The sequence below is a fragment of the Cnephaeus nilssonii genome (assembly GCF_951640355.1).
Source record: "Cnephaeus nilssonii genome assembly, chromosome: 9".
Classification (NCBI taxonomy): domain Eukaryota; kingdom Metazoa; phylum Chordata; class Mammalia; order Chiroptera; family Vespertilionidae; genus Cnephaeus; species Cnephaeus nilssonii.
Window position 1 is genome coordinate 43,056,539 of NC_137080.1, and position 18,800 is coordinate 43,075,338.

The 18,800-nt window shown below is 35.9% G+C and overlaps 1 protein-coding gene across 4 annotated transcripts in view; it reads right to left on the minus strand.

The window, feature by feature from the left end:
• Positions 1-18,800, minus strand: part of GRIK2 (glutamate ionotropic receptor kainate type subunit 2) — a gene marked incomplete at its 3' end in the record, with an annotated part of 560,517 nt that overhangs the window by 459,983 nt on the left and 81,734 nt on the right. The window lies entirely within an intron of this gene.

Consider the following 18,800-nt stretch of genomic DNA (forward strand, 5'->3'; position numbering starts at 1 on the left):
GTGCACTGGGCCTCTAGTAATAGATAAAATAGAAAAATGTCTGATAGGGTGCATCAAAATTTTGACAATTTCTAAGTGAAAAAATTACAGATAATTTTCTTGAATATACAGGATAAGGCAAAAGTAGTTTATGTTATGAGTACATGAAACAGAGCTTATTTTTGCATTATTATTTATCATTGTATTATTTTCTATATGATCCACTGTAAACCTTTTGCCCCACCATGTATATGTGTACGTACATTTGTACAGTATTACACAATAGGGAATATCATTTGTTTTTAAGTTGTATTAAGATGTATATTTACTGTGAAAACATAATCTGTTACTCCAAATTTTCTATAAAGAATCTGGAAAACAATTTAGATTTATAAAGAATATAATCAGTAAAAGCAATGCCTTTTAAAGTTTTTAAAAACAGGGGTTTTAATATGTAAAGAATATGTTCTCCCACAGGCAAGGACTGCAGCCTGCTCCACCTCCACGGCTAGACTTCTCCTTATCCCTGCAGATCCACTCTCTCCATTTCCCTTGTATACTGACTTCTGTTCATTTCATGGCTACCCTAAATATTAGTTAACTTAATCTAAATTTAATCAAAATAATGCAAAGACAATGATATTTTAACTCCAATCACTATCCTTCAGATCTATACACCACGTGTGTCTAGTATTTTAGTTCTTACTTATAACTTCATAAATTCATCATTATTTTGTACAACCCATGGCTATTTATTTGTATGTACATGATGATCATTTTCTTTGATAATTCCTTTTTGCATCCCTGACCTAACTTCAAGACTCCTTTTTCCTTCCTCCTAAATGATATTCATTGAAAATTCATTGGTTGGTATACATTTCTTGATTTTTGTGGTCTGAGAATGTTTTTCATTTAGCTCATATTTTTTTAAAAAAATAATATTGTTGAGTTAACTTCTGGTTTCTATTACTTCTATTTAGAAATTAGCTGTCAGTCCACTTTTGTAGGTAATCAATTTTCTATCTAGTTACTGCTAAGATTTTTCTGTCAGTCACTGGTATTGTGAAGTTTCACTGCAATGTGTGTCTAGGTATGAATTTTCATTTTGATTTGTTGGATTTCCTGAACCTGAGAATTTAATATTGGCCATTACATCTATGACTATTGCTTTACTTTATTCTCTCTAATCTCACCTTCTAGCGCCCTGATCAAAAGTATATTATACCTCCTTATTCTATCTTCTATATTTAAAATTTTTTATCTCACATCTGTGCTATATTCTGGGTAATTCTGCAGATACATTAGTGCCTTAATTCTCTTAGCTGAATCAAATCTACTATTAAAGTCATCTATTGTATTCATAATTTCAATTAATTATATAACATAAAATTATATCAATATATATTTTTATTTCAAAGAAATATATATTTTATTACAAGTAGTTATATTTAATTATTTTTCAAATATGCCAGGTTATTTTTAATAGTCTCATTCCTTTGCTAATCACTAATCTCCCCTCTTTTATTTTTATGAATATAGTAAGCATATTTGCTTTTTTGAATATGATCATTGTAATATAATCTTTGAAAGTCTGATTCTAGAATTTGTTTTCTGTTTTCTCCAGATTACTTATCTTACTATATATTTTGGAGTTATTTGTGTGTGTGAATCCATGTTACTGGTAAAGTTATCCAAAGGAATTGTCTTTTTTGTTTTTTAATCTTTATTGTTGGTAGTATTACATATGTCCCCTTTTCCTCCTCTCCCATTCCACCCCCATGCTCCACCCCAGGCCTTGTCTTGTCTTTAAAGTTCATTACTCTGGGTTCCCTACAGAAGAGTCTAAATCTAGGTCTTGGACAGGGAAAGTACAAGTACAGTCTAGGACACCTTGTGCTCTACAGTAAGGAAACCCTGAAAAACAAATGAAGGCATGTCAACAAGACATAGGAGATAGCTTGAGAAATGTTGCCTTCAAAAGAACAATAACTCTAATTAATTATAATTCATGGGATAAATTTTTTAATGAGTTCATAGGGATGCTCAAGAGAGAGAAAAAGGAGGTGGATAGACTCATTTGCTTTTATTAGAAGTGACTGTCGTGCTAATAATTTTCACTGAGAACTGACAGTTGAAGTGAAAAAAATTATAACTTACCTTTTAGGAGGAATTGTGATTGATGAAGGAGAACTCATTGTTATAGAACATCAACTAATAAATGTTAAATATCTTCTAATGTATATCAACTCCCAATAAAGTAATTGATTCTGCTAGTATCCTTACAGGATGCTGTAACTAACAGGATAAAAGTTATCTGCAAAAAAGATATTTAACTGGGGACAAAGTATCACTCAAAGGATACTTTGCCAATGGCAAAGGAAAATAATTACATTTACAAGGATATCTGGTTGTCACCACCTTAACCAAGTGATCAAATTTAGCCTCATTAACAGTGCAGCATCCTTACTTCCTGCACCTCTTGATGAGATGCAATATGAAGTATATAACAAAAACAATCCTGGACAAAAAAGTTTAAACTTTGCCTAATAAGCATTTAGAACTTTCAATTAATACATGTATATGTACATGAATTGTGTGTGTGGGTCTGCAAGCTATTAAAACTAAGACAGAACCCTAGCTATGGAAAATAATGACTAGGAAAGATGGTGAAGCATCACCCATAGAAATATGAACACAGACTATCCTATATAATAAAGAGGTAATATGCAAATTGACTGTCACTCCAACACACAAGATGGATGCCCCCATGTGGTCAAAGATGGCCGCCCCCATGTGGTCAAAGATGGCTGACCCCATGTGGACACAAGATAATCACCACAAGACTGCCAGCAGGGGAGAGCATTTGGGAGGAACCAGGCCTGCAGGGGAGGGCAGTTGGGGGAGACTAGGCCTGCAGGGGTGGAGGGTTGGGAGGGACCAGGCCTGCAAAGGAGGGCAGTTAGGGGTGACCGGGCCTGCAGGGGAGGGCAGTTGGGGGGGACCAGGCCTGCAGGGGAGGGCAGTTGTGGGGGGGGACAAGGCCTGCAGGGGAGGGCAGTTGGGGGCGACCAGGCCTGCAGGGGAGGACAGTTAGGGGCGACCAGGCCAGCAGGGGAGGGCAGTTAGGGGCAATCGGGCCAGCAGGGGAGCAGTTAAGCATTGATCAGGCTGGCAGGGGAGTAGTTAGGGGGTGATCAGGCTGGCAGTCAGAAGCAGTTAGAGGCAATCAGGCAGGCAGGCAGGTGAGTGGTTGGGAGCCAGCAGTCCTGGATTGTGAAAGGGATGTCCAACTGCCCGTTTAGGCCACCGTGATCAGGCCTAATCCAGCAGTTGGACATCCCTTGAGTCGTCCTAGATTGGAGAGGGTACAGGCTGGGCTGAGGGACACCCCCCACCATGTAAGAATTTCATGCACCGGGCCTCTAGTACATGAAATAATATTAAGGAATTATTAACTATCTTCAGAGTAATGAATAGTGTGACATGGATGAATGTATTTTTTGAGATATATGCTGAAATAATTATAATTGTGGGTAAAGAACTATCATCTCTGCAATTTACATTCAAATAGTTCAACAATGAGCTAGAAAATGGAAAGGTAGAGACAGATAGAGTCAGATATAAAGCAAATTTAGCAAAATGCTGACAATTGCTTTTTTACTATAAGAGGTGATTATATGCGTTTTCACTACACTACTCTTTCATTATTTATATGTTGAAATTTTTCACAATTAAAACATTTGGAAACTTTTAAAAAATTAAAATGCTACCCTCCAGAACAGGTTTGCATTTGCTTCTGTCATAGGCCTGGGACCAGCCCAAAACAACTTGACTGGTTTTTTTTTTTTTTTACTTGGTTTTTTCTTGGCCACCCACACTGGCACTGTAAATCCCAGCCCCAAATAAATGTAAGATTTTTCTCTTTTTACCCACTCAGCTAGAAACAGGCATATAATGACAAACACACACATTTCTGTATTTGGACACACAAGGTTCTTTTTTTTTCCTTCCTTTTTCTCCTAAACTCACATGCTCAGAAAATGAGAATTCTATAGAAGAGCACCACAGGCCTGGGTAAACCTAGCTAGTTCTTCAACAGCCTCTCAAAAGATCTCTTTGACTTCAACAGTTTAATTACAAAAAAACGTAAAAATAAATTATAAGTTTACAAAAAAATAAAAATCAAACACTATGTTACCATAATAGGCAAGAGGGTGATGTCACAAATTCAGCTCCTACAGAAGTGCTTCAAAATACTGCCATATTAAAACAAAAACACAAACACCAGCTTCCCAAGGGAGAAAAAGCGAATCAATCAGTGTTGGGGAAATAAAATTGCCCATTGGACGTTACCTATATTTTAAACAAGTGGGTTTCTAGAGAAGAATAATCAACTGGCCTCCAGGCACTTCCGTGGCTCTTCTCGGGGAGTTCCCAGGGCACATAATGTGTCCCACTTTCACTTCATGGCTCTCCAGCCACAGTCACTTAATGGGAAATAGTGTCTGTCTGGGATGCCTGCCATAGTGATTTTACTCCTGAAATAAAAGCTAATGGTGCATCGCCTCCTTATATAAATAGGGCACACTTTCCTCTGAGTATTTATGATATTTTTGGCAGTATACATTTGGAACCACATTAGAAAGGGGGTATTCTTTAAGCGGGTTTATGTTCAAAATTAAACCTAATGGCCATAGTGTTAAAAAAAGTAAAAAGTTTTAGTATTTGAATGAAAATGTAGATGTTCACCTCTATCATTATTTTAGACAAATCTACTTTAAGCTAAATTGAATTTATTTTTCTAAAAAATAATCACCTCTTCAAACACTATTTAGTTTCTTTCCTATAGCTTGCTGGTTCCTACTCTAATTCTCAGGTTTATAAAGATAAGTGCAATAATTATATTTACATGTATCCTATATATACATATTCATCCTCTGTGGAGGAGAAAAGGTAAACCCACCTACTATCAGGAATGCAATATCAAGAAAATCGTTTTGAAATTTAAGCAAAAGCATCAACCAAAAAATTAACAGTGTTTGCATGTGTGAATGTAAGAACCTAAATAAAAGAATTTAGACAGAATTTGATTAAATCAAATTTGAATTTATATCTTATTTTAAATAAGAGATGATGAGCTCAGAGAAGAATAGCAGCTTCTAAGTCACATATGGTGAAAGCAAAATTAGAACTCAGGTTTCCCAAAAACTAATAGAGATATTCATCTGTCAGCAAATATATTAACTGGAACAAGCCCCAAAGTGAAAATTATAATTTTCTCAACAATCTCTCAGATTAATCTCCCAACAAATTCACCTGTACCATTTATATGAGAACATTAACAAATTGTTCACAATATAACAACAATCACTGTTTCTTCTGTTGATAACATGTAAGTCAGAATAATTTGGTTAAATATAGAGTAGGATGGTCTATATATATAAAAGGCTAATATGCAAAGTGTCCCCTAGGGAGTTTGACCGGGAGAACTGGAGGTCAATTGCTCACTATGATGTGCGCTGACCACCAGGGGGCGGCATGGAACCTGGTGGGCGACCAGCCATAGTGTCAGGGTGCTGAGGGAACGAGGGAAGGAGGAGGCAGGGAGGCAGGGAGGTGGGGGGGGGGGGAAGAAACCGTGCAGTGGCAGTGTGCAGGCAGCAAGGGAAGGAGGAGGTGGGAAGGTGGGGAAGCTGATCAGCCCTGCTCGCAAGCCAGCCTAGGAACCCTACCCATGCATGAATTTCGTGCACTGGGCCTCTAATTATTTATAAGGAGAATAGAAGCTACAAAAAAATATTATTAGAGCCTGTCAGTGTGGCTCAGTGGTTGAGCATCAACCTTTGTACCAGGAGGTCACAGTTCAATTCCTGGTTAGGATACATGCCCGAGCTGCAGGCTCGATCACCAGTGTGGGGTGTGCAGAAGGCAGCCAATCAATGATTCTCTCTCATCATTGATGTTTCCATCTCTCTCTCCTTCTGCCTTTCTCTCTGAAATCAATAAAAACATATTTTTAAAAATTGTTTTAGAAGCACTAATGATGCCTAAAATATTTTAAGGCTCGTGTCTATTTAGAACTTTCTTGTATTAAGTTTTCAAATACAGTCTAAATGGAAAAAGGGAAAGGAGGAGAACATATACTTCTTATAATTGACATCCCTTTTAGTCAAACAATTGGATTATAGTTCGTAATTTTTAACCTTAGGGAGGTTAGAGTGGTTATACATTTCTTGGTGATTGAAATATAAAAATAAAAAAAATCCTCTTAATGGATATGGTTTTCCTGCTGACTAATGAAATGAAATTATAACATTTATTAGTGTTGATGTGTCACTCCTTCCATAACTCTGAAAAAAAGTTATCCCTAGTTTTCCTATTCCCATACCAAAGTCAAGCTCCGTAAAAGCAAAGATTTTTGTCTTTTTTATTGAATGCTGTATCTCCAGCACCTAGAACCTCATATAAGTTTCACAAAGTGTTAATGAATATTTATTGAGTGAACAAATGAATGATGCAAAACAACAGAGGGGCTATAGGTGTAAGTTACATGATCTTGTTCCTATATGTAAGTCACATTATGTCTGTTACTATGTGTAATTCACATGGTATTTTTTTCTGCAGTTTTTCTTTTACATGTTGATGATTTTCATATAAGATGGTTGTCAAAACTCTTTGTCAAAAGATTATTAAACAAGTGTTCCCATACAAGTAAAAAATAGTGACAATTCCCATTCACATGCATGGTCTCCTTTTATCCTTATACTAATGCTATGGTCAAGGTAGAACTGATATTACCAGCAGTTTATAATGTCCTAGTAGAACTAGGCTTGGGGGAAGGGAGGCTTCTGCATTGTTTCTAATGTTGATCAGAAGCAGAATCAGTTCTAGAATGTTCAATGTCTTCGTTCTTTTAGACCAGTGTTCCCTGGTTCATAACAAAAGTAATCTAGGCTATTTAACAACCATTTTGACAAAAACATTACTAAACACTAAAGACTACTACATATTTATTGTAGTAACATATTAAGTATTACTTATTAATGTTTTAATTGTATTAAAGCAACAGTATATATCTGGGGGGAGATTGACTTTGTCAGAAGTAAATCTCACTCTACACAAAGGCAGAGTAAGTAGTTCTGTATGTGGCACAAATTGAGAGAAGGCCAGCCCTTCTCCCCCTCAAATTCTCCCTCTTCTATGAAATTGCCTGAAAAAAATGGAGATGGTGTGAGTTAAAGACAAAATTTGCCTCCTCAATAATGCTGTCCAGGGTGACTGATTTCAAAGTCTAGTGCACTGTAACTAAATGACGAAACATTTAGAAACTTAATTTCATTCCACACAACTACACCCTTCTCAGGACTTGGTGGTATTTAATTTACCTGGTCATTTCATTGCAAGAGGCATCAATAACTTAAAATACCCCACAATTGCTACAATGAATCTTAGGTGTACAAGAATTACAATTACCCAAGTGTAAACTCTGGCACCGACGCTTCCTGATTGCTGCGTTATCTACCAGGGAAAAGTCCAGTCTAATTCAATGTTGTCAATATTTGCAAGTACATTTGATGGAATGGATTTTTGAAGCCTACTTCTAGATTCAGTAAGCAAAAGTATAAGCAAAGAGCTACTAGGTCATTGAGGTTCTTTCCCAATCTGGTCTTCCTTTACCCACCAAAGAGTTGGTCAAGATGACTCCAATGGTTAATAACAAACATGTATTCTGGGCACTCTATTTGACAGTTCCTTGTTCAAATGCCTTAGCGATTACCTATCTACAGCTTGGAGTGAAGACCATTTAATTTGGTCGACTTTCCACAATCTGCTTGCTTATATACTACTTCTCAAAATTCCATTTCCATCATGCTGATCCAACAGTTATCCTATGGATAGCCCACAAGAAAGCCAGCCTAATAAACAGACTGCTTTTCTTCAAACCTACTCGAACTGCAAATTTCCCTCTCTGACAACAATTTCCCTTCCACTTCAAGGTCATTTTAATTTTGTTTTTGTTTTTTATTTTTTCTAAATGTTACCTATTAAACTCTAAATACACTATGAAGAAGATAAAAACATGATGGCATGGTTTGCCCCCAGGCAACATCTCTCCCAGGGAACACCTTGATACAATACTAAGGCCCACCAATAGTCACCAATTTCATGAGTAAAAAGCTGAGAAATTAAATTTCATATAAGTATAAAATAGCATAACTAAAGAAAATAACTGGTAATCTGTGGATTTCATACAATTATGCTTTATATATATATATATATATATATCACCACTCCCACAAAAATGTAAAGCTATTTTACTAAATACAAAATCACATTTTCTAATTATATTTTCTACCAAAGAGAAAAATGGAAGCATAAACTGAAGATATAAAGCTCCTTTGGATCACATAACATAGTTTGAAAGAACTATAGCTTTTCTTTGCCTATTATGCAGAAATGTAGCTGTAATTATGTTATTTTTCCAAAACAAATATTCATATTAAAGACTTTAATTTTATATTCATGTTTTATCATCTAAGCATATTTCAATATAATTGCCCCATCCCTATAAAACCTCCCCGAATGTTATAATCAAATCTGCTAATATTTATGGTGCAAATACTTGTCTAAATTCCATAAGAATTACTTGTTAGATTTAATTACTGAAACAAAATTATTAATATACAGGGTTATCATATCACTATAATTCATATAAATATCACAAAGCAAGTTCCCCCAAAATGTCACCAATTTATTTTGCATCAAATGATTTAGGAGGTTTTTTTAAATGACACAAAATTCCCTTTAAAGGAAATTACTTATGTGTGAAAGATTAAATAAAAATTACTGATCATTCAAATTAGTTTATTACACCTAAAAATAATTAAGTATCAGGTAATAAAAAAAAATTGGACTGGACTGACATCATGCATCTTGTGTTGTATCCCTACTCAGCCACTAACCAGTTGTTGAAAATCATTTTAACCTCTAAGGAACTTGAATGTTTTCATTCATAAAATGAAGAAACTGAATTATCTCATTGCTATGGTACTTTAAAAATATGTATGATCCTGCAACTATAACTAGTACACACAATTTGGAGTAAGATACAGGACTTAGTGTGTGGATATTTAGACCTATTCTTTTTGCTGAAGCAAATGATCTGTGTTTAGTCAAGGTTGTATCATCACACTATGTAAAGTCAAGGGTATTTGATGCCACTTAGTTTTCCTGGGGAGAAAAGTGTTTCATTTGAAGTATGACACACTTCTGCAGCCTGACTCCTGCAAGACAGCAGCAGTCTGCTGTCGGAAAGCTAAGCCAATAATGTGATAAACGCTCCCAGTGATTAAGTTATCTGTCAATAACTGAAGAAGCATTATGAACTCATAAAATCTGCACCTGTAATTCCTCACTTATGTAAAAATATATAATCTACTTAACACTGAAATATAACATAAACAGTTGAGAAAAACCCCTATCACATTTTCTAGGTTGATGAAATATACTTTACCTCAGACTTCTCTGATGCCTGAGAAAAGTTCCAATAAATAATAGTAATTATTATTATTATTATTGAGGCTTTCACTGCTCCTTTGAGACAGATTTTTGAGTACCATCTTAACGTTATCTAACCAGGCCTCATTTCCTCATATCAAAGACATAAATATCAACTTATCACATCCCACACATTTATATATATATATATATATATATATATATATATATATATATATATATGCATATATGCATAAAATTTTAAATGTCATAGCGGCAGTATAAGAATCAGTTAGCAAACTTTCAAAGTAGAATGTATTTAAATTTTTAAAAAAAATATCTGATAGGATTCCCAAGGAAATCTTTTCAGAAAATACAATGGAGGATAATATGCTAAAGCAGTAATATTCAGTTTGTAGTAGGTCTTTGGGGAAATATTCAATGTTCTCTTCAGCTTTCATTGAAAAACGAAATAAACAAATCACAAGCAGTAAGAGAGTTTCCCCTCTGGACGTGGATGGTTATAGATGCATTAAGGAGTATAACATACGCTATTAAATATGGATGCTGAATAATTCATATGTGTTATCAAAAGAGCCAAGCAACTGGGACTAATATCTACTCTGCTAAATTCTCATTTCATTCTTTGTTGTCTTTTGCAATCAGTAGACTCAAGAAGATCTGGTGTAAATGAAAATAAGGTTGACTGCAAAGTTATAAAAAATAAACAAGTTAAACTCAGGTTATAAGCCAATGCTGACACATTTCTCTCTAGTTGAAAAAGTCTACAAAACACTCTAAATAGCTGCCCAGTACCTCTCATTATAATTTAAGTAATGTGTTAGCAAAATGTCCATATTGGTTTCTTATTTTAAATAACTCTTTGGTTGAGGAGATAGGGAAAGTAGACCAATAAAATTAACACAGGAAAATAGAAGGAATAGTCATATAACTATACCAAAGATAGAGGGTTTTTAAAAGTGTTTATTTAAAGGTGAAATTCTGCTTAAAAGACATACCTGGATAAGCAAGAATGCAGTTCTGGAAAACATCTAGACTGTTATAACTACAAAAGGGTCAGAAGTGGCATTACTGCACCCACTATTAATCATACTGCAAAAGATCTGAAAGAAGACGTTTCTTAATAAATATACTTTGATACTAAAAATCACTGCAAATAATGGCATTGCTGTTTGCCTAGCATAGCTTTTGTCACAATGAAATCCCTGAGGAGTACAGGTCTCAGAAAGTAGAATTCCATAAAAGATAAATTGAAAGGCTATTGTAAATTCGGCAACATTTTAAGATCTAAAGGAAAAAGTTAAATAAAAGTTAAGAATCATGACTACTCCTTTAGAAAGCTGCATTAACAAACAATAACATTAAGACTACTACAATGCATTGGTAAGCCTAATTTTACATCTTTATGTCACACAGCTAATATATAAAAAATTACATATTAGATGCAAATAATTTCTCATTAAATTTACCAAATACAAATTATTATTGGTTTATCAATATAAACTTTGTTAAAATGACAAGTAAAAACATCCTCTTATGGACATTGAAAAATAGTGTTATAAGTTGTAGACAGTGAAGGAGATGATCTTAATGTCTTGCTTTCTTATCACTTCTCACTTCCATTTGGTCCCTAAGTCATATTGTGTCAACAGTTCCATTCACTTCTTCTCCATTTCCATTCCCATTACTTTAATACAGGCCTATTATTTCTTATCTGGATTACTGTAGCAGTCTCTTAACACATATCTCACTTTATCAAATCTGCTTAAACCCACTTAACCTCACTCCCATACACACATTTCACATTCCCATTGCTTCATTGCTTCCAGAGTGATCTTCCTAAAATACAAATCAGATGCCTTTCCTTTGCTCATAATCCTTCAAAGATTTTCCATAACATTTATGCTGTCAATTAGGGTCCTTAGTTTATATCATAAGGCCTTTCCTGATCTCATTGCTGCATATCTCTGTAACCTCATCTCCAGCTCTGGCCACACACATATCTTTTTCTCTATGCAGACTAAATTACTTGATGTACCCTAACAGTGCAGGTGTGTGCGCGCACGCACACACACACACACACACACACACATACACACACACAAACCCTCCTAGTCTTTGCTCACAGTGATTTCTCTGAATGAAAATACCGTTTCATCTTGTCCCACTCATATTAATACATCTTTAATTTCTAGATGGCTTCACCTGCTTTGGGAAGCCATAACTGCCCAGTCTGTTGTAGACCTCCATCTTTTGCCCGCCATTTCATTGAGGGCAGCATGTTCCAATCAGGGATGTGTCACTGAGAATCCCTATCTTGCCTATTGATAAGGCTGGGAAATCCATTAAGAAAAGGGAATAGACCTGACAATAGTAGGTGCTCAATAAACATGTGTTACATGAATGAATCTAAGGGAGAAAGTTTAATATACTGAGAGGGATAAAATATTAGTACTTTGGCTTCACTGGTGTACACAATAACCAGTGACATATGTCTGCACTCACTCACTGATTAAATCTAAAACCAACTACTTATACATGACAAAATATTTTAGAAAAACGTTTTAGCTTTAATCTTGGTCACCTGTAATTCAGAAACATAAAATTGTATTTATCTTAAAATATTATGTAATATCCTTTGCAATTGGAACAAAAATGTACAAACTTTAAATGAATAGTAAATAATTTATAAACAAATTATAACAAAGCACTGTTGTTGTTTTTTCTTTTATTTTTTTAATCCTCACCTGAGGATATTTTCCATTGATTTTTAGAGAGAGTGAAGGAGAGAGGGAAAGACAGAGAGAACTATCTAGTGAGAGAAACACATCAATTGGTTGCCTCCTGCACACACCCTGACCAGGGCCAAGGCCAGGGAGGAGCCTGTAACCAGGTACGTGCCCTTGACCAGAATCGAACCCAGGATCCTTCACTCCACAGGCCGGCGCTCTATCCACTGAGCCAAACCAGCTAGGGAAGTGGTTCCCAACCTTTTTTTGGCCTTGTACCACCTAAGCTTCTCTAAAATCCTGATGCCCCCATGACATATAATTCTTATTATTCAAAAATTGAACTCTTACTCACGTGGAGGAAGCCTAAAAGGCCATTAACTTGGTCTAAACAAGCTTCTAAAGAACATGGCATCCATACAGAGAAAAATAAAACAACAAAAAGAGAGTTGAAGTACTGAGGAAGAAATCACTAAGAAGTTGTTTAAAAAAATAATAATATGAAGTGATATGAAAAAATAGCAAATAAAACTTCAAAACATATAATAGAGAACCGAAATGTATAAATATGTCACAATATATATTTATATACTGTATGTGAGGCTCCTTCAACCATAAGAAATGCAAAAAAATTCACTGTTAATAACTCATTGTCAAATTGCCCCCCTTAAAAATCAAACTGTCCCCCTGTGGGGCATGTGCCTCATGCTGGGAACCCAGGCTAAGGCAACAAAGCACTGTTTTATGAACTCTGTCTTTCTTTAAGTAATGCCTTCTAAAGTGTAGCTAGAGACTTATCTCTATATCTCCAATGATATATTCCAACCTTCCACAAGTGGGATGAGAACTAATTAATTATTATTTAGCAATTATGAAGCTAATGATAATAAAATACAAAAATTCCTCTGAGATTTGCTCAGAGTATACTGGCTAAAATAGCTAAAAGAGCTTTCTGCTTTGATTCCAAACCAAAAACAGCCTATACATTCCCTTTCCAGAAAACAACAAGGTTTCACAATCTATGGTACTAGCTTCTAATCCCAACTAAAGAGAGCTCCTGAAAAATATAAGAACAGTATATTTCCTGAGTTACATTAAATAAAATTAATGTGTCACTAAGTTGATAGTTTTAATTACATGAACTTTAGAGTAAAATGAATCGAGCACAGAGTTATTTTGACATCAAAATTACCCTTGGGTTTAAAAATAGGCTCGTCTTGTGATTTCCAAAATATATTTTCAAAGTGAATCATGCTACGTTTGCTTATGTCATTCCTGTTTGTCCACCTACTATTCACAGTCCATTTTTCTTATCCTATATAATAAAAGGCTAATATGCAAATCCACCAAACAGGCAGAATGACTGGTCGCTATGATGCGCACTGACCACAAGGGGGTAGACACTCAACACAGGAGCTGCCCCCTGGTGGTCAGTGCGCTCCCACAGGGGGAGCACCACTCAGCCAGAGCGGTGAGCTGGCCTCACAGCTGGAGAGTGCAGAGAATGGCGGGAGCCTCTCCCACCTTCACTGCAGCTCTAAGGATGTCTGACTGTGTGGAGCAGGCCTAAGCCATCAGTCGGACATCTTCCGAGGGCTCCTGGAATGCGAGAGTGCGCAGGCCGGGCTAACAGACACCCCCCCCTGAGTGCACAAATTTCATGCACAGGGCCTCTAGTATTACATAACTGCTTTATGCTCAGGCTATTTCCTGCTTTCCAGTTTTCAATAATTGATTCCATATTTCTTTACCAATATATGTAATTGTAGAATACTTTTTCCTTTTAGAATTGGCTAATATTTCAAAGACTAACAAAGTGGATAAAGGAAAATCAGAGACCATTGAACAGGGTACTTTCCCAGAATTTCTTAACCATCTAGTATACTCATGAGTTGGCAGTCTGCAAAGAAAATTCTTAGTAACAAAGTAAAAAATAAATAAATAAATAAATAAATAAATAGCATGCTATCTTAACAGCTGGCACAAGAATTTCCATTAGGGAGGAATCTTTCTTGTATAGGAAAATGCCTTAGGAAGTAGAAAGCAATACTTAGGAAAGCAACAATGCAACAGTGAGGCTTTTCAGGAGGTAAGAAAATGAAATTTCCTTTGTAGTATAAAAATGAGAGTTATTTTCTTCTTGGAAAAAGACAAAATTAGGATGATAAGAGAGGAAGAAGAAAGGGAAGTCAGTGGAATGTTACGAAGTTGAGGCCAAATAAAATTCCTGAGAGATACATCAATAGCAAGGTTGACCTAAGTTCCAATTGAAAGTCATTTGCACGGATGTGACATAAACCAACCCCTGCTCCCTTGCTCTCCTAAAATCATCAGCAAAGTTTATTGTTCTTGAGAACAATTGGTTTAAATGGTTGTTTTGTGAACATTGACAAAGAGGTTTGGTTTCTCCTGTGAGTTGATACTTTGCAGAACAGAAACTTCTCCACAATAAGCAGAAATCCTCCCATGGGATGACCTTGAGCACATACTAGTAAACTTTCCCACCCATTGTCAACCTTGTAAATTTGCAGAAGTTGTGGGGTGGGGAATGGACCTGCGTAGGGATGGTAGTGGAGGATGAAGCCAATGTTACTTGAATTTTCTGCTGATTGCCTGTGTTGCTTTATGAGTTTATGAGACTTGACAGTCAGTCCCCCCTTTCTCTCTATTGAAAAATATGATTCCAAGGAGAAACCAAGATGGTGGCATAGGTAAACACCTAAACTGCTGCATCGCACAACAATTTCAAAACTACAACTAAAAGACAAAATGGACATCATCCAGAATAACAGGAAGGCTGGCTGAGTGGAAATTCTACAACTAGAAGGAAAGAGAAAAGCACACTGAGACTCAGAGGAGCTGCAGGAGGCAGAGGTACCGAGGCGCGCGCACGGAGAGGGTGGGCAACTGAGTGCGCAGCTGGCTTTCTCAACCAAAAGGGAGACAAAAGCTCCTGACTGCACTGAACTCCAGTTCCAGGTGAGACTCTGGGGACCCAGACTCATTCGAGGAGAAACTGGACTGTCTGGCAGCGGGTGGAACTTGAGGGCAGCTTTCTCTCAGAGGTGCTTGCAGCAATTACCACGGGACACTGAGACCCAGGGGCCTTATAGGGCAGGGCTGATGGGAAACCAATGCTTTCTGCTCCGCCCTGAGACTCCTCCCCATCCAAGCTGAGCACAGAGGCTTTTGCAAGTCTTGTCTCCAGCACAGAAGTTCTCCCAGCATAGACACAGCTGATCCTCACAGTCAGTTGGCCTGGAGATCAATTCCTCCCAGTGATACCAACAACAATCAAGGCTTAACTACAACAAGACTGTGCACATAGCCCACAAAGGAGTGCACCAAGAGTGTCCACCTCAGGTAACTGGAGAGACTGAGCCACTGGGCCCTATATGACACCTAGCACACAAAACCACTCTATCAACTCAGGGAAGCAGCCAAAATGTGGAGACAAAGAAACAGATCACAAATGAAAGAAATGGAGGAAAGCAAACAACTGGATATAGAGTTCAAAACCACGGTTATAAGGTTTTTTGAGAATTTTCTAGAAAAAGCCAATAAATTTAGCGAGACCCTCAAGGATATGAAAAAGGACCAACTAGAAATTAAGCATACACTGGCTGAAATAAAAAATATTATACAGAGATCTAACAGCAGACTAGAGGATCGCAAGAATCAAGTCAAAGATTTGAAATACAAAGAAGCAAAAAACACTCAACCAGAAAAGCAAAAAGAAAAAAGAATCCAAAAATATGAAGATAGTGTAAGAAGCTTCTGGGACAACTTCAAGCATACCGACATTTGAATTATGGGGGTGCCAGAAGAAGAGAGAAAGCAAGACGCTGAAAACCTATTTGAAGAAATAATGACCAAAAACTTCCCCCACCTGGTGAAAGAAATAGACTTACAAGTCCAGGGAGCACAGAGAACCCCAAACAAAAGGAATCCAAAGAGGACCACACCAAGACACATCAAATTAAAATGCCAAGAGCAAAAGACAAAGAGAGAATATTAAAAGCAGCAAGAGAAAAACAGTTAGTTACCTACAAGGGAGCACCCATATGACTGTCAGCTGATTTCTCAACAGAAACTATGCAGGCCAGACGGGAGTGGCAAGAAATATTCAAAGTGATGAATAGCAAGATTACTCTACCCAGCAAAGCTAGCATTCAGAATTGAAGGGCAGATAAAGAGCTTCACAGATAAGAAAAAGCTAAAGGAGTTCATCACCACCAAACTAGTACTATATGAAATGCTGAAAGGTATTCTTTAAGAAGAGGAAGAAGAAGAAAAAGGTAAAAATAAAAATTATGAACAACAAATACATATCTATCAACAAGTGAATCTAAAAATCAAGTGAATAAAAAAATCTGACGAACAGAATAAACTGGTGAATATAATAGAATCAGGGGCATAGAAAGGGAGTGGACTGACAATTCTCGAGGGGAAAGAGGTATGGGGGGTGTGGGAAGAGACTGGACAAAAATCGTACACCTATGGATGAGGACAGTGGGGGGGTAAGGGCAGAGAGTGAGGTGGGAACCGAATGGAAGGGAGCTATGGGGTAAAAAAGAGGAACAATTGTAATAATCTGAACAATAATGATTTATTAAATTAAAAATAAAATAAAATAAAATACTGTGGCAGAAAAAAAAAGTATGATTCCACCTCTCAAAACTGAAATATTTTGAAATAAAAAGCTTCAATTAAAGATACTGCCCTAATAAAATAACCTAAAAGATCAAGACATCTAAGTGCTAACATTAGTCATTGGTGTGTACAAATCACCAAACCAAAACCTATTTCATTAAACAGGTAACTTACAAATCCATGTTAATAACCTATTCATTATTCTAATAGGCAAGAAAGAGTTAAATTCAGCCACAGCTAAAATATGTTAAAATTAGACATAATAACAACTCCATCAGTAAAAGGTTTTAGAAAACTCAAAATACTAGCATTAATTTTCTTCAACTGATTTTTTAAGTCAAATCACTGTCTTGTAGACTTCCGATCAAATTCTTTGTCTCCTATGCTGCATGCAGGCCCCTGTACCAACACACATGATAAACAGCCATGATGATCAATGAATGGGCTGGTTTTCAACTATGCCAAGTCAGAAAATCGTTTCAAAAAGGAAAAATTCTCCCTCCTGAAGAAGGGAACTTACATGATATAACCATCCATCCAACAAATACTGCTTATAGTGCCTTTGAAAAAGACAGCTTCATGGTCATTCCTAATAAAATTAGAATAAGAGGTAAGACTGCTAAGAAGTAAAGGTTACAGAGAAAAATAAGGTCAAAGAAATGAGATTAGTGACCATAGCAATAGGAATTAGAGCTTTAATCCGTCTAGACATTTTCTCTCTAATTTGTATTATTGTGTAAGATCAAATTTTTAAACCCAAAATAAAATGAGGACAAGGTACTATCACCTTTCTGGTTCATGATTGTACATTCTTTTTCTTTACTTGTTTGTTATTCGCATGTCTGTTGTGTCTGTTTTTTCCTTCAAAAGTCTGCTGATTTTGTAGCTTTGAACAACATAATCTATTTCAATAAAAATGCCAATACAGGATGAGGCAAAAGTAGGTTTATAGTTGTAAGGACACAAAACAGAGTTTTTTCTTGTATTATTATTTATTTCTTATTATATTATTTCCATAAGAACAATATAAACCTATATTTCCCCCACGCTGTTATGTTTGAAAATTAGTGTATACTGCTACAAATAACAAACAAAAGGCTTAATATGACCAAAAAGGTAAAGGTGGGAGAATGAGGCTAAATGGATGTTAAATTCATTTATATTAGACCCAGGCTTCAATTTTTAATATTACCTTTAAAAGCAGTTGTTATAAACACAACTAATGAACAAGTTCATTCCTTTACATATAAAGCAATTTTTAAACATCTTAATTTTGTGATTTTATTTAAAACCATTTTTAAGCATTCATCCACCCAGTCATCATTAATTGTAATCTGTTTACAGAGCATAGTGAACAAAGAAAAGTAAGCATTCACTATAATACACAAAATATAAACTATAACAACAAAATGGCATTTAAATATTTTAGCTGTCCTCTCACAATTAAAGTCTGATAGAAGCATCTAATAATTCTCAAGGACTCAAAAACCCACACATGTGAAAATCTGGATTTAAAGACCATACTCATTAACTTTTCCTAACTTTCAATGAATTTATAAATCATAAAATCACATTCACATTATACACCCTCATTTAAAAAATCTACATTTTAGTAAAGATAGTTTTAAGTCCATAATCTACCTACACCCTGTCATAAAAAATCAAAGATGCTCACTCAACCATTTCAGCTTAATTTTCAAGCAGTGCCTGGCACAGACAGTATATATTTGATTTTAAAGACATTCATATCTTTAAAAGCTACCTGTAGTGCTATTTCTAGTAATGGCGAGCACAATACACTCATGGATTCCACAGCTATTACAATGTGACTGACAATATAAAATGTAAATTATGGTCTAAACTGGTAAAGAGGAGAATCAATTATTGCTTCATCTATTTGAAGTTCTTTTTAAAAGCCCC